The sequence below is a fragment of the Prenolepis imparis genome, unplaced genomic scaffold (assembly GCF_030444845.1).
Source record: "Prenolepis imparis isolate NDT839.2.m4 unplaced genomic scaffold, iyPreImpa1.0 SCAF_8, whole genome shotgun sequence".
Classification (NCBI taxonomy): Eukaryota; Metazoa; Arthropoda; class Insecta; order Hymenoptera; family Formicidae; genus Prenolepis; species Prenolepis imparis.
The window spans coordinates 15,427,266-15,442,883 of NW_028141166.1; the positions used below are offsets into that span (position 1 = coordinate 15,427,266).

The 15,618-nt window shown below is 33.3% G+C and overlaps 1 protein-coding gene across 1 annotated transcript in view; it reads left to right on the forward strand.

Annotated features, from left to right (window-relative positions):
• The window catches only part of Foxp (forkhead box transcription factor P), a 330,454-nt gene that overhangs the window by 984 nt on the left and 313,852 nt on the right, over positions 1-15,618 (forward strand). The window contains exon 3 of the mRNA XM_083044679.1: positions 521-620. The gene's annotated coding sequence lies outside the window, so the exon portion shown is untranslated. The remainder of the gene's footprint in view (positions 1-520; positions 621-15,618) is intronic.

Genomic DNA, 15,618 nt, shown 5'->3' on the forward strand with positions numbered 1-15,618 from the left:
CTGAAAATCATGGTAATCGTAGGATAATATGGTATAAAAAGAATTTTATGAGTATTTCTCTGATTAATATTTATCACAATAAAAATAATATCCTACACACTAAAATATAAAACATGTTTGATTAATTTTACCATGCAGTTTAGTAAAATTAATCAAACATATTTTATATTTTATTGTGATAGATATTATTTTTATTGTGATAAATATTAATCAGAGAAATTCTCATAAAATTCTTTTTATACCATATTGTGCCACGATTACTGTGATTTTCAGGGTAAATTTTAAGAGAAAATTCTCTCAGTGTACATTTGGTCATTTTGAAATTAATCATATTGATTATACTTTTTCTAATATTTGAATAGCGAATATATTAGACAGATAAATGAATGTTGCATTATTTTGATTTGTGATTTTGCGGCGCTTGAAAATGTTGAGTCTCATAGATGCATTAAATTGTCGAAAATATAGTGAATATATATCGTGTGCAATTGTATATTACATGTGAATATTATGATTTCAGTGTCGACGCTTCGCTTTTGTGTGTTGAGGATCGTCATTATATCTCCAACGTCTTCCTGTAGAAATGCAGAGAAGCTGAGCTGATGTGTGATCATCGCTAGGTATGTGAATACATTTATGTATATATATATATATTGTTGCTTATACTTTTTCTAATATTTACATAGCGAATATATTATACAGATAAATGAATGTCGCGCCGTTTCTGATTTTGCGGCGCTTGGAAATGTTGAATTTTATAGATACTCCAATTTATTTTGTCGATAATATATTGTCACGATATATTCACAACTCATCTCTGTATGATAAACATGTGATAACTGATAAACTAAATTTCTATTAGTTAGACATATACAACATGAATTTTCTATATTATCATGAGTAGATGATCAAGATTTCAATCTATTTTATTTTACAATTGATATTTTTCTCCATATATTTTGATATATACATCTTCTGAAAAGAGAATCTACTGATCATATAATTAAAATAATAAATAGTTTGTAATTACATTTAAAATTTCTGCTGAAAAACTTTCTGAATTTTTGCATCTACAAGATATTCTATAAAATTTATGCCTTTCTTTTTTGTTTATTTAACAAGAAGTGCAGAATACAACTATTACAATGCTATGATTGAATTCGAAAAATAATTTCAAAGTTTTCTTTAAAATATAATATAATATAAATATATATTGTAACATGATATAAAAAGGAAAATTATTTCAAACGAATTAACGAATCTTTAACTAAAAATTTAAATTTATTTAAAGTTAAATCTGCTGGCATTATTAAAAGTATGATAATATTTTTTGGGTGCATTGAGATATTGATTAATTTCATTGCCAAAAGCGGATAAAAGAGATATGAAAACTGGCTTTTTAATCTTATTTGTTTGCCTATCAGTAAAATCAGAAAAAAAACGGAGAATATAATAATATGATATATATCAGATTAAACATCTGTAGTTGACAAGCAGCATATTTTCCGCTCATGAGACATCGTTTACATATAATACTATTACAGGCAATACGGTATATTATACTCTCAAAAATAATATAATTTTATGATGTGTTTTGTTGGAATTAAATGTATATAAATTAAATATAATTTTATATTTATTTTTGTATAAATTTTTTAAGTAAATTTTATATAAAAATTTTGTTATTATATATATAAAAAATATACATTTTTACATAATTCATAGCTGTTATAAGATTGTTTCTTAAAGAATAATGAATGTTAAAATAATGAATACAAAAATAGAAATTCTGTTAATATACCGTATATGCTATTGGCAGAAAAGTTATATATATTTATGGACATTTGTGTGAAAATAATATAATGAAAGGTAAGATATAATTACTTCGATATATTATTTATTAGCAGATATTTTTACAATTAAAAATTTTAATATATGTATTAATTATTGCAATCAATGTGTGTGTCAAGAAAAAGATACACAACATTTTCTTTTTAATGTGCTTTTATTATTAAAAACGCTTGCATCAAGATGATGTCAAAAAGTCGGTTTTATATTGCTTTATTCTACTTAAAATATCTAATTTGATTGAAATACTGTTTAATAGTAATTCTAAAAATTCAAGATTTTAAATCTGCCAAATTCAGCTAGAATCTTTATCATGTTCTTGTAAGGAAAGGTTCGTACACATTATAGGCGGTTTCTACATTAGTTGTTGGCGCTTGCAAAGTAGAAGGAGCGTAAAACGGCGGAAAGATTGTGGGGGGGCTTCTTACCGCAATCACCTGCGGCTATTTTAAAGACACTTCCACTTTAATTATACCAAACCGCTCTCGCGATATTACGATATTATGATATTACGAAGCATAAGCCGGGTCCCGGAGATTTAGGGTCGCGGAAAGTTTAAACTGTGCACACCCCAAAAACCCATCCCAGTCCTCCCGTTACGATTTCTCTTCGACCGTTATCTAACTTCGACGATAGCGTTACTGCCGCTTTCGTTTTCCAGTTATTCCCGAAAAATACTTACTTCCCCTGAATAAATATATACGATAGCGTTAGACGTTATTGTCAGAACGATAATACGAAATATTTAACATAACAATTCTTATATGTATAGACATTCGTACTATTCTATGATATATTATTCTATTACGCTCTTTATTACATATAACGTGAATTTATAAATTTAGTTTTATTAAGATTGGTTTTTTAATGCAGGTTTTATTTTATATTGAATTTAAAATACTTTAATAAGGTTTGCTAGATATAATTGTAAATAAACATTGCGACAAAATGTATAATAATATATTTTTGTTGCAATATTTCTTTACAATTTTATCTAACAAAGTTTATCAAAGTATTTTAAATTTAATATAAAATAAAACCTATATTAAAAAAATAATCTTAATAAATTACAGAAAACTAAAATTTATATATTCGCGTTATATATAACAAAGATAGAATATAATATTATTACAATTTTATTTTTTATGCTTTCTCGATGCCATTCATTGCTATAATGAAAAGTGATTCTCAAGTAATTTATTCCCTTTTAATATTTTTATATTAAGCAGGCTATTTTTCTCAACAAATATATTAATAACTGCATAGTATCATATTATATTTACTATCATAAAGAACGTATTATATCGCATAGAAAAAATGTTAATCAGAAAATAAAGTTTAAAAAGAGAGAACGAGCGCATGGGGGAGGTTTGTGAAGACGGTAGAGTGGATTCGGCGTGCATTAGGGGCCGCACCTTCTCTCGAAAATTCGCGGGTGTAATCAGTAATCAAATTTATTAGTTTCTATTGTCTTGGGGGTGAAATTCTTTTCCGATTTTATGGCGTGGAAAGACGATATAATAAGGAGAGAGCCGCCTCGAGCGAAGCTGCGAGTAACGAGGGAATAAGAATGGCTAGGCGGCCAGGGGTGGCTTCGGGGGTGGCTCGGCTCTTCGGCAGGAGGGGCGGGGGAGAAGCAAGATTTACTGGACCTGCTAGTGGCCGACAACTTCGCAAGGGACGCTTTCTCGAAAACATTAAAGCGATATAATGCGAGCACGCGAGAACTTAAACGGGCGTTTTAGAGAACGATGTAAAATTGCTTGTCGAATTATTATTCAGAAACTTAAGTTATTCATAACTGAACTTATTGGATATTTCGATTATTTAGAGATTATTAGAGAGAATCATTCCTTATTTTATAAATAATTTATAACTTTTTTAATAACTTATTTGAATTTTTTAAATGTGCAACTTAGATTCAGAAACTTAAGTTATTAATTAATATTATTAATTAATATTGATTAGTGGACTATTAATTATTTCAAAAAATTAAAGTATTAAATTATACTCATTACGCATTCAAGGAGTTAAGTATAGATTAAGTCAGACATAGGACAAAATGATGAGATAATTTCGTTGCACGAAAATAATTAGGCGAAATTCTTTATATCTTTGTATAACATATACAATATGTATGTATAAGATACATTGTAAATTATACTCATTACGCATTCAAGGAGTTAAGTATAGATTAAGTCAGACATAGGACGAAATAATGAGATAATTTTGTTGCATGAAAATAATTAGGCGAGAAATTCTTTATATCTATATAATATATATATACACACACTGGCGGATCCTGGATGGGGGGGGGGGGTTAAAACTCCCCCTTGCAAATTAAAAGAAACAGTTTTGCTGAATTTATTTAAAAAATATAAATAAAGAAAAACAAACATTAAAGAGCTATCGACGTTGATCCTGGAATAAAAGCTAATCATGAAACCAAAAATATTAAATAAAATAATTTTGCAAAACCCCCCCCATTATCGACGTCAGGATTCGCTAGTGTATATATATATATATATATATATATATATATATATATACATATCTTTTTTTATACTGCTTTCTTTTTATATTGCTTTTTCAATCAAATTTATTTGTCGACATCTTTTCCAACAAAATGTATGAGTGTTTCTATTCATTATTTTTTAATTTCCTATTATTCTCTTTAGACAATAATATAATAAATATTTTATTAAATTTAAAATGCACGAATCTCTTCAGTATTAGACACAGAGAATAGAATATATTTTATAAAAGGCGAATATTGAATTCAGTCTACTCATAAAATTTGTAGGGATATATGCTCTACCTACACGAAAGTCGTGAAATTATGAAAGAGAATGAAAGAAATAACTCAAATTTTGCAGATTTATTAATTTCCGGAAGCGTCAGAGACGCGAGCGCGTTAGGATCGATTCGCACCGATGCGGTGACAAGAAATCTGTTGACTCAGGAGCACGGGAGGTGGTTGTAATAAAAATAAATATTCCGCGTATATGCGAACCGAACGAAACGAACGGGGACGGTGAAGTACGTGCGTTCGCGAGGGGAGAAAAGGTGGCGGTGGGCACGATGTCGTTTCTCGCTTGTATGCTCCATAACGATATATAAAGCCGACATATTTCCGAATAAATCGTTTTTTTCAAATCTCGTGCATAGAACGACCGATAAACTCGACGTGGATGGTTCGTGGCGAGGGTCGGGCACCTCGATATTCTCAGAAGCCAATGCCGTTTTCTGCTGTGCTGTTGCATGGATTTTTATTTGGCTATTGATATATTTATGTACGATCGTGCGTTGCGTAGATTCGTGTAATGATTTACGTCTGCTTTTCGTCTCTTACGTCGCCTCTTTAGTCTCCATGGATTCACAATTAAAACTATACGTAATACACATTTGTTCACAATGAAATTTTATTATTCCGAATTAATGAATAACGAAATATCAGCCTGATTATTGTCACTTTTAATATCAAGTATCTGAACTTTTTTAAAAATAAGCGAAGCAAGAAATTTTTTCCAACACATTTGAAACGTTAAATCATATAAATTGTATATATGTATTGCTATTAGATGTAAATGTTACATCTAATATTAGAATTGTATTATTAATTTAATTTTTGAAGAATTATAATTTTATACAACAATAATGTTGAAACTCTGAAATTCTAACTAATGTTAGGGTACGTTATAAAAACAGAAACACAAATCTTGATCGGTTTCGGGTGGTTGCTTTCCAAGATCTTGGTAATGGATCTCGGATATACTCCTGGAGTGAATGTTTCCTGGGTCTGAATCAGTTCTAATACCAGCCGCTCACGATACAGACGCATTCGTTATTTCGTATCAGTATCTACAATAAAAAGTAGTTTCAAGGTATACCGATACTACAATGAGGATGTAGCGGTTATTATATTAATATTATTTCGCTATTTTATTTTTATTGTTTTGATTTATTTACATCAAATTAAAAAAAAGAAATTTATATTTATAAAAGATTTATAAAATCCACATTTTAATTAATACTAATAGCTCAAGATGTTGAAAAATGTACTCTTTCTTTGAGAAAAAGTTTCATATTCTATCGAGCTATATTGTTTAGTATTCCAGTACAGTGTCGATGATGTTTTACCGATAAGTCGTGGGCGGTTGTGCTCCTTCTTTTCGAGCCCAGCAGGCTGTAATGGACCGCAACATCTTGCGGAGCAGTTCACACCCCTTTCCTCTTTTCTCATTCCCCTTAGCTTTTTCATCCCTTTGTCATATTTGTCTTGGCCTGTCAGCCAACAGACAGTCAGACAGTAAAAACTCGAATTACATGGTTGAAAATCTTTGCCAGATATTTCTAATAAATTATTTTCTCATGAATTTATTTTTTAAAATAAATTCTATGTTTATATCAAATCTCTTTATGAACTAGAACAACACAAGCGCGCGCGCCATTCCTCGATTTTATATAAAAAAGAATGATATTTTTATATAAATTTTATATAAACTTCATTAATATTTCTTCACAGAAATCAGCTGATTAAAGCGTTAATTTGTAAATTAAATTTTAAAATAAAAATATGTTACAAAAATTAAAATAATAATGTTATAAATAATATGTTATAATACTTTAAACTCGAATAATATTTGTTGACAGAAATCAGCTGTCAAAAATATAATCGAGTTTAAGGAATTGTAACACATATTATTTTAAATATTATTATTTTAATTTTTATAACATATTCTTATTTTAAAAATTAATTAGCAAATTAACGCTTTAAGCAGCTGATTTCTGTGAAGAAATATTAATCAAGTTTAAATAATATGTTTTAAATAAAATGTTATAGTACTTTAAACTCGATTAATATTTTTTGACAGTTATCAACTGATTTCTGTATAAAATCGAGGAATGGCGCGTGCTTGTGTTGTTTTAGTCCCCTAATAATAAAGTCCCTAAAAAAGGCATGTTAAGTCGATTCTTGCAAGTATTGTTGCCTTTTTTTTGCGATGTTGATTAGTTGCCTCGATTTGCGTTGTGCGTTATATTCATAGCATCGAGAGGCTGCCATCCTGAGGGTTAGCAGTTTGACAGTTTGTTTAAAATAAAATAAAATAAAATAATATGTTTTAAATAATAAGTATTAATACTTTAAATTCGATTAATATTTTTGACAGTTATCAGCTGATTTCTGTCAAAAAATATTAATCGCGGATAAAGTATAATAACATATTACATTACTTACAAAATATTATTATTTTAATTATAATAATATGTTGTAAATAATATAATATGTTATAATATAAACTTATTTGTCCGATTAATCGAGTTAAAAATATTATAACATATTATTTAAAACATAATATGATTTTATTTAATTTTATTTTGTACAAACTGTCAAACTGCTAACCCTCGCGATGACAGTTGCTCGACGCTATGAATATAATGCACAACGCGAATCGAGACAGCCAATCAGCATCGCGGAAAAGCGACAATGTTAATAACGTATTTTTTTAGAAAAGGATTGTTTGACACAAAAATTTTGTATACCAAATAATAAGATACAGAAAATCACTTTTGTGTTTTGCTACAAACTATAAAACTATTATTAACAAAATTTCTTATTCAAGTAAACTATATTCGTCATAATTTTAAAACACAAGAAAATGACACTAATGCTGGAATCATTGTATTAAAATCAGTAAGCTGAGTTTTCCCCTCTCGTAAGTCCTTCCTTGTCTCCCTCTTGATGAAAGACATTAACACCGCGTTGTTTATGAGGCATCGTAAGAAACCAACGACGGTGGGGGGAGATTTAAGGGTGAATCGAGACGTTGCAGGAAAATAAATGACGCCGGGATTCTCCACGATAAAAAATTGCACATCTGTTTACATTAATACCCAGTCATTAGCAAGACTTAGTGTCAAAGTTTCAGCCGTTGTCTTCCACGTTGCGCGAAAGGTCTCAACAGACAAATGCGATGGATCGCGCGCGGCATCATCGAAACACAGAAGTGAATCTTTTGATTAATTACAACGTTGGTGAAAATAATTTTAACTGTGAATCAATTTTTGCATATATTTTATAAAATGTTCGATGTCATTTATTTTATTTTAGTAATGCAAATAAATAGGCATACAAATATAATATAAAACTATTGTTAAAAAAAATTGATATTTACTTTTTGAAACATATTTATTAAATTCAAAGCTTTCTTAATTCAAAGGATATTGCCATGTTTATATTGCAAAATTTATATTCACTAGTTTACATCTGAAACTGTTGGCTACTCAAGTAATAATTTCTTTAATAATACTGCTATCAAACTTAAATATTTTTTGTTTGACAAGAAAAATTTAGTAAGAATAGATATTTTCTTTCACGTATAGTTAATTAAAACTGCAAATACATCTTAGATTTTATATCTAAGAAAATGTGAAAATTAAAATAAACATTAGTTATAATCTTGAACATTAAATCCAAATTCTATAAACTCGAAACGCAGCATGTCGCAACTCTTGAGAAAACTTTTGTCTATTGAAGAAAATATAATGATAAGCTGATAAATTCATCTTTGTGGAATAAACGATTGTTTTCCCAATGAGAGTCCAGAATAAGGACACGAACGGAAATGGATGTACGAGAGATAGGGAAGATAGGAACGAGTCCGTCGCGAGTTCGAAGAATGAGAGAATAACGGAAGGAAGAAAAGTAGAGGAAGAGAGAAGGAAAGGGAGAGGAGGGAGAGGAGATGAGAGACGTCGGAGGACGGCCCGGGCGTTCATCGGACATTTATCCAATTAACCGATTCGAGTCGACTAACTGGGGGTCAGGAGATCGTTCTGATACCTATACACACACACACACATACGCACCCTTCCGCGTTCCTCCGCGAGGGCGTCTATGCGGATACCAGAGAAAGCTCCATTACGTATATATATACCTAATGCCGAATGTTGATCTGTTATGTTTAATTACAGGGGCTGATATTGACGGGTCGGTATGTGCCTCGAGAAGCGCGGCACCGCGACGGCAGGGAGGGAGGGAGGGCGGAAAAGAGGGAAGTAGGGGAGGGCGGGATTGGTTCCGGTTGCTTGTTCGCAAAGTCACCCCTTTCTCCGTGCGGATCCGGGCGGAGGAGAAGCGACGGAGGCGCTCGGGCACTGTCGAACGAAATGGCCAGCAATATTGTCGTCGTGGTCCGGGGGATTTGCGTGGGGCGGATCGGAAGGGGTTGGTAGGGGCCGCCCGAGTGACACGGGAAATTAATTATACGCTCCTGGAAGTCCTGACCTCCGATAGGACACCCGAAGCAGATTGTGCCGTTCGCGATCTCCCTCTCGCGCCTCTTTCGCCGCGCCACGACGTTCTCTTATTTTCCGATGATGAGAATCGGCTTCTTTCTTTTCCCGTGAGCGCTTTGGCGACATCGATATGTCGGAGATATCCTTTGAGATGTCGACCTTTGTTTGAAACTATATCATATTCTGATTCGAAAAGTTCATGAAATTTAATTTGACGCTAAATTCTAATGCTAAAAAATTGCAAAAAAAGTCAATCAAAAGACACAATTAATAAACGTGTAGAATCGCCCTAGAATGAATTTAAATGGTAATATTTTATATTTTAAACTTGAATTTCTGAGGTAAAAAGAATCTTTATCTTTCGAAAAGCAATAAATGCGATATAGTGCTAATATCGGTTATAAGTTAACTCTGGTTGTAATTACATGAGAACATGATGTTACACAGCGCGATATTACACGGTGACAAAGTTATTGAATCGTCGAAGGAACCGCAACGACGTATATCTATTTATTTTGCGTGCCCCACGGTGACGGGGTTTGCAGGAGAATATTGCATTTCCAGTCTCCGCAAGCCATCTCTCTTCATTTGTCTCCTTCCGACTTCACCCCTGGATTCTATAATCCGCTTACGGTATGGACTCATTATACAGCTCACATTATTAATACCGCGTATAACGTATTCTTATTAGTTATTCTCGGAAGTGTAAAGTCAGCTCTCCTTATCCGCATAGCTGACACTGTCTGCTTGCTGTGAAACTCTGTTAGAATTTGTTACCGTTTCTCCATTATACTCCCTGCAATATTACTCTTGCATTATTTCTGTTGTTTTAATTTACTACGGTATTGTGTTTTGATAAGAATGTATTATTAAAATAGCGAGAGATTATTTTGTACTATAATATGCATTAAAAAAACATTAATTCGCGCCTCCAGAAATAAATTCTCATTTTGACATTAATTAATCATTTTACAATTCCTATATATTTGCCAATAATATATATATAATATTGTTATAGATTTGGTTACTTGTAACATTGTTTAATAACAGTCAGAAATAATAGCATGAATAATCTGTTGAAAGGAGAATAATCCGTTTTTATGTAAATTTCGGTAAATAAAATTTAATTTCTCGTTTGTGCTTGATTGTTAATAAAGGATTATATGCGTAGCGTTGAGTATGCATGTCATCTGGCGTTAGAATTCAGGATTGGGGTCTCAGGCATAGATTAGAATGCGTCGTGTTCACATGCCGGCGCGCTTCTTAGACACGGCGATGGCAAATAAGGCAGTCGGATTCTAATTGCCAGTCATAAATCAGGGACAACACCTGCACGATTCCGAAATGTTTATGGGGGCGGTGCTGTTACATCCTTCATTAGAAGGACGAACGGATGAGATGACGAACTGATTCAAGTTTAACTGACGCGCTGTGACATTAGTATTACTAATTACGTTCGGCAATCAACGGCACATGCCATCGCGACGATTTCGTACGATGGTTGTATCTGAGCATTTCTCATTTTATTATTTAAAACATCTTCGCATTACATAAAGAAGTAGAAAAATTATCGTGTCAAGATGCATTGTCTTTTTCTAATCAAAGGCATAATTTAATTTACACGTATCGAATATAATAATAGACAAATAAAAATGATTTTTTAATCTCGCGTATTGTAATTACACGAATAGATATAGCAGAATTTAATAAGACAAAAAAAAAACGGTATTAATGGAATTGGATTTCTCTTTATCTATTATCTGTCTCGGCAAAGGGTTAAGGCGAATGTTGTGCCGTAATATAACTCACGCAATGAATAAGGCGCTAGGGAGATTCGGACAATCTCATCGCCGGCATTTTCCTGCCGAGCCGAATTAGTGTGGAATTAGTGCCGGAGACACGACGAGAGGCAGAGATTAGCAGATATGTAAATTAGGCGTCTCCTTCGCTGCGCTATTTGTCATTTTTGTTGAGCGGTTTAGTTGAGAGACCGGTTATCTTATGAGGAATGGTAGGATGATGTTGGATTAGTAATAAATTTTTTCTCTCAGGATAGCATCTACTTTTACCGTATAGACGGAACTGTATTAAGTGCGTTTCGCAATGCACAAAGCCGTGGCCTCTAGAGGGTAGCGATCGACTCTCTTTGAGGAGTGTTGGGAAGGGTAAAGGGGAGACAAGAGTACGGGCCGACAAAAATAAGAATAGTAAATAATATATTCGAGTAATAGGGGCTGCCGCGCTTTGCGTGCACAATTCACCCTGCAGAGCGGCGTGCGTCTTGTGATGAAGAGGGAGGCGCGAGAATGAACGTAATGAAAAACTGGGGCTGCTTAAATAAAATAAAGCTTGTCGGCATATTATTGGCGGGAAGGCCATACTTTATCTTTCACCCTGTTTTGCTACCGTCTCGCTATTTCTCTGGTTACTCTTTGTGAAGCCGAAGTCGGCAAAGAAATCGCGCTCTTGTTTAATTGATAACGTTAAGTATATGACGAAAAAAAATATCCTATAGATATCTATTATTGAAAATAAAATTTATTAGAAATATATTATATTATTTTGTAGCACAAACAATTGCTTTAATTAAAGCTTATTGTTTCTAATTGAATGTATTATATAAATAATGTTGACATGACAAATATTTTAATATGCTTTACCCAGTTATCGATATATTTTACTATTATATAATAAGAGTATTATATAATAATATTATATAATGACAGAAATTAATTTCTCTCTTTTCTCTTTCTTACATGAATTTTTGTAATTTCTTTTTATTTTGAAATTAGTAAGAAAAAGATTGGTTTATAATATAAATTACTAAAGGCACACAAAAAATTAAACTTTATAAATCTTTAAATCGAATAAGCTTCTTTTTATAACTTTTAATCTATTACTTATTAACGTTTTCAAACGTGTGCATGATACATTATTATCTCTCTTGTAATAGAGGAAATCAATTTTTCTTAATTAAAGCGTATCGTAAGAACCGATATTTTCCAACGAAAGTAGAGATGGCAAAAATTGATAATGCCGTTGGCGTGGATAGGGATGGCAAACATCCATAATTTCCAACCTATTATTGACATTTGCAGGATACCAGACGTTACGTAGCTATCCCATATACAAGGGTTTGACTTATCGGTTTTCCTCCGCGCATAAATCTCATTCGACTCTGCCGTGTTGCATAGCTCGTTTCCATGTCGCAAACTACGGCTGCTATCGCGCGAGGATCAGAAGGGTGGGCCTAAGCGTTCCACCCCAAAAGCTTCGCCGATCGATCGCGATTCCCAAGGTCATTCGAGTTTTCCAGCCGTGGACATTGCGTCGAATGACCCGTTTCGATAGGATATGGGGATTCGAAAGAAAATCCCTACCAGCCGAAGTAAAACTTTTTTTTCGCCGGTAATCTTGCATCTCCCACTCTTTTTACCTTTTTCTACATTCTTTCTCTTTCTCTCTCTTTTTGCATCGTACTTTGAAAATGCCACCGTTCATCACGGTGAAATGGCGCGTATTTAAGATGCTTTCACACGCAGCTTTCCTTTTGCACTTGCGACCTCCAGTAAATTTTTATCTTTTTTCATGATAATACGTTATTCTGCTTCGAGAAAAAAATTTAAGTAGTATTTAAAAGGAAAATCTCATTTGATGATATTATATGATGATCGAGGTGAGAGAAAATCTAGGAAATTCAAGGTTACGCATCCCTTAAAAGTTAGGTAATCTACGTAGAAAGTGGAAGAGGCCGAAACGGCAACGAGCAGCAGGGACCAAAAGTGGGAGTTGCTCGGTGGCAAGATTACGGGGAAGTTGCGCTCATTTAAATAATGCGCACAATAAAGTATGCAATGGCGAGGGCGGAGGTTGGGTTGGGTTCCGTTAGTTCTCGGTGTGGAACATGGGGGATGGCGCTCCCGGGTGCAGTCACGTATCTTGAGCAAGAAGCGAAACAGCCAAACGCACGCACACGCATGAGCGCACCTTTAAGCGCAAAGTAATCGCTGTGTGTGGGCTGAAATTTTAGAGAAACCTAACATTTCCTAGTATTTCTCCTTTATTTAATTATTATTAGTTATGTTATTTCTCTTATAATAAAATATAATATATAAATAAAATTAATACATCGTTATGTGTAATTGATATAATATAATAAAGCATCGACATACAATAGCATTTCGAGCGATGAATGGATAGTTTCAATTTTTTAAAAATGAAAATAATATTAATCATGATAAAGATTTTAAAGTCGTTTATATCGAGAAATACGAACTCGCACGTCTCTTTAATGCGTGGCATTGATCGGCGCGAAAAGAAGCAGTCAAACGACGAAGAAACGATCGAGGAATACGCGAGGATTGGCGGAACCTTTCTCCCTAAGGGTCGCTCGCTTCGAGGGGTAGAGAAGAGGCCTGGCCGGCCGTGTTTTTGCGAGCTGTTTCTGCTGACCAGTGCGGCTTTTCCTGTGCGGTCATCTTTCGTCGCCTCCCAAAGCTTGTAGAGTCGCTTATTGCCTCGAAGCTCCTGTTAACCGCCCTTTTTAGCTTCCTGTCCCGCCAGTTCTCCGCATCAGGCTTTTCTTCGCTTCTTACGCGTCAATCCATGCGATAGATAGCCAAGATTTGGACGATCTTTTGCTAATTTGTATCAAACACGCTCTAATGCTGTTGATAATATTATGGGACAATTCATTTTAGCTACGTTTTAGTAGATTAGGGAAATCTTATTCTGCTTTATAATAAAAGTTTTTCTTTTCGAGATTTTTCTTTCTAAGATGAATAAAGTCTAAAAATAATTTAGAGAGAGCATACGTTCTTTGTTACATGTATTCACTATGCTGCGTATATTTACGTTCTTCTATTTTATGTTTTTTTAAGAATTTTTAAATTAAATAATTTTTAAATTTAAAGTTTTTATTTTTTCATTCAAATTTACCTTTTACTTGAAAAAGATAAATTTCAAAATTATTTAATTTGAAAATTCTCTGGAAAACATAATATATATATTGATCACAGATTGATAAGAGCATGCTTATATTATTTCTTTCTCTAAAGATAGTTTAATTGATAAGCACTTGCTCATAATTAATACGTAGAAAATGAGAATCTGTAAATAAAATTGTGTCGTGCATTATTCCGATAAACAGCAAATATAATATTAATGATGCTTTATTTTCATTTGGCTGGTAGTAGTTTACTCGGCGGAGTGTTACTTTAACGTTTTACATGGCTACTGCTTGCTTTGATACGAGAGAAATAAGTAAATTGTGCAAGTGAAAATTCCAGCTCTGCGAGAACGTAATCAGTACGGCACACTTCGCACGCTTGTTCCAGGTGGAGGGAATACAATGTCCCGGGGCGATCACTTTGTGAAGATTCGAGGTAGCGTAGATCCTTTATCACCCCCGCGATACCCCGCCACCGTGCTCTCAACGGACTCTTCTGTGTTCGGCCAGTTGATTTTAACACATAATAAGATTCGCGGACGGTAATGTTACATGTTTGTACTCGGCTTGTTATCGCAACGTAAAATTACACAACACTGCTGCCGCCTCCTCCATTAAAGGGCGCAAAACATTTATAAGTATCCAGCGCTGCCGCGGGCTACGCGGAGCGAAATAAAGTCCGCTTTTCTCTGAAACAAAGCGGTTTTTATCAGGCGCGAGACACCGCGAGTTGCGGTTCAAGGTATAAATACAGGATGGCAATTGACGTTTAACCTCTTGCTTTGGAATTTAATTCAGACACTCGCTTATCTAATTTGCTATTGTAAATGTGCAATCTGATAAAGGGGTACGGAACATAACATGTTCGTTATAAAATATCTTGCAAAGTGAAACCTATTGTAACTCAGTTGTTGAAAATAATTTAATTCATAAAATCGTGAAATTTTATACATATATTTCTTCTATCTATATATGTATATTTGTTATATATCTTAAAATTTTCATATTAACTTTTATTTTATATAATAGCAAAAAATTCTGTAGTTATATTTTATAATTAAATCTTACTAACAATAAGTATGTGTAATTAAACGTATACAGAATCGGTTGACAATTATAAAAGATACACATACAACAATTTAAGGTTTTAATATAGTTAACGGATCAACATAGCATTTACTTTAGATCAGTACAAGGTATTCCTGAACGCACAACTTTGAGCATGCGCGCAATATGTAAAGTTATGTCAGGTAATTGAAATTGTCGGTACCGTAGACTAAGCGCGTAAGGGTATTTCCGGGTTAAACACCGAGAGAGCGGCACAACTGTCGCATAGTTTTGCATCCCTTCGGTCGGACAATTAAGCGAATTACATGTAACAGCTGAACATTAACTCGTAATGTGACCCTTCATTTACTCGACCGTTAGCCACACCTACTACCCCTCAAGGGTGAGTACTTATCATCCCTCCGTCCCTTCGATCTCTCATACTAATCGAGGTACGGATTTAGTTTGAGTAGTGG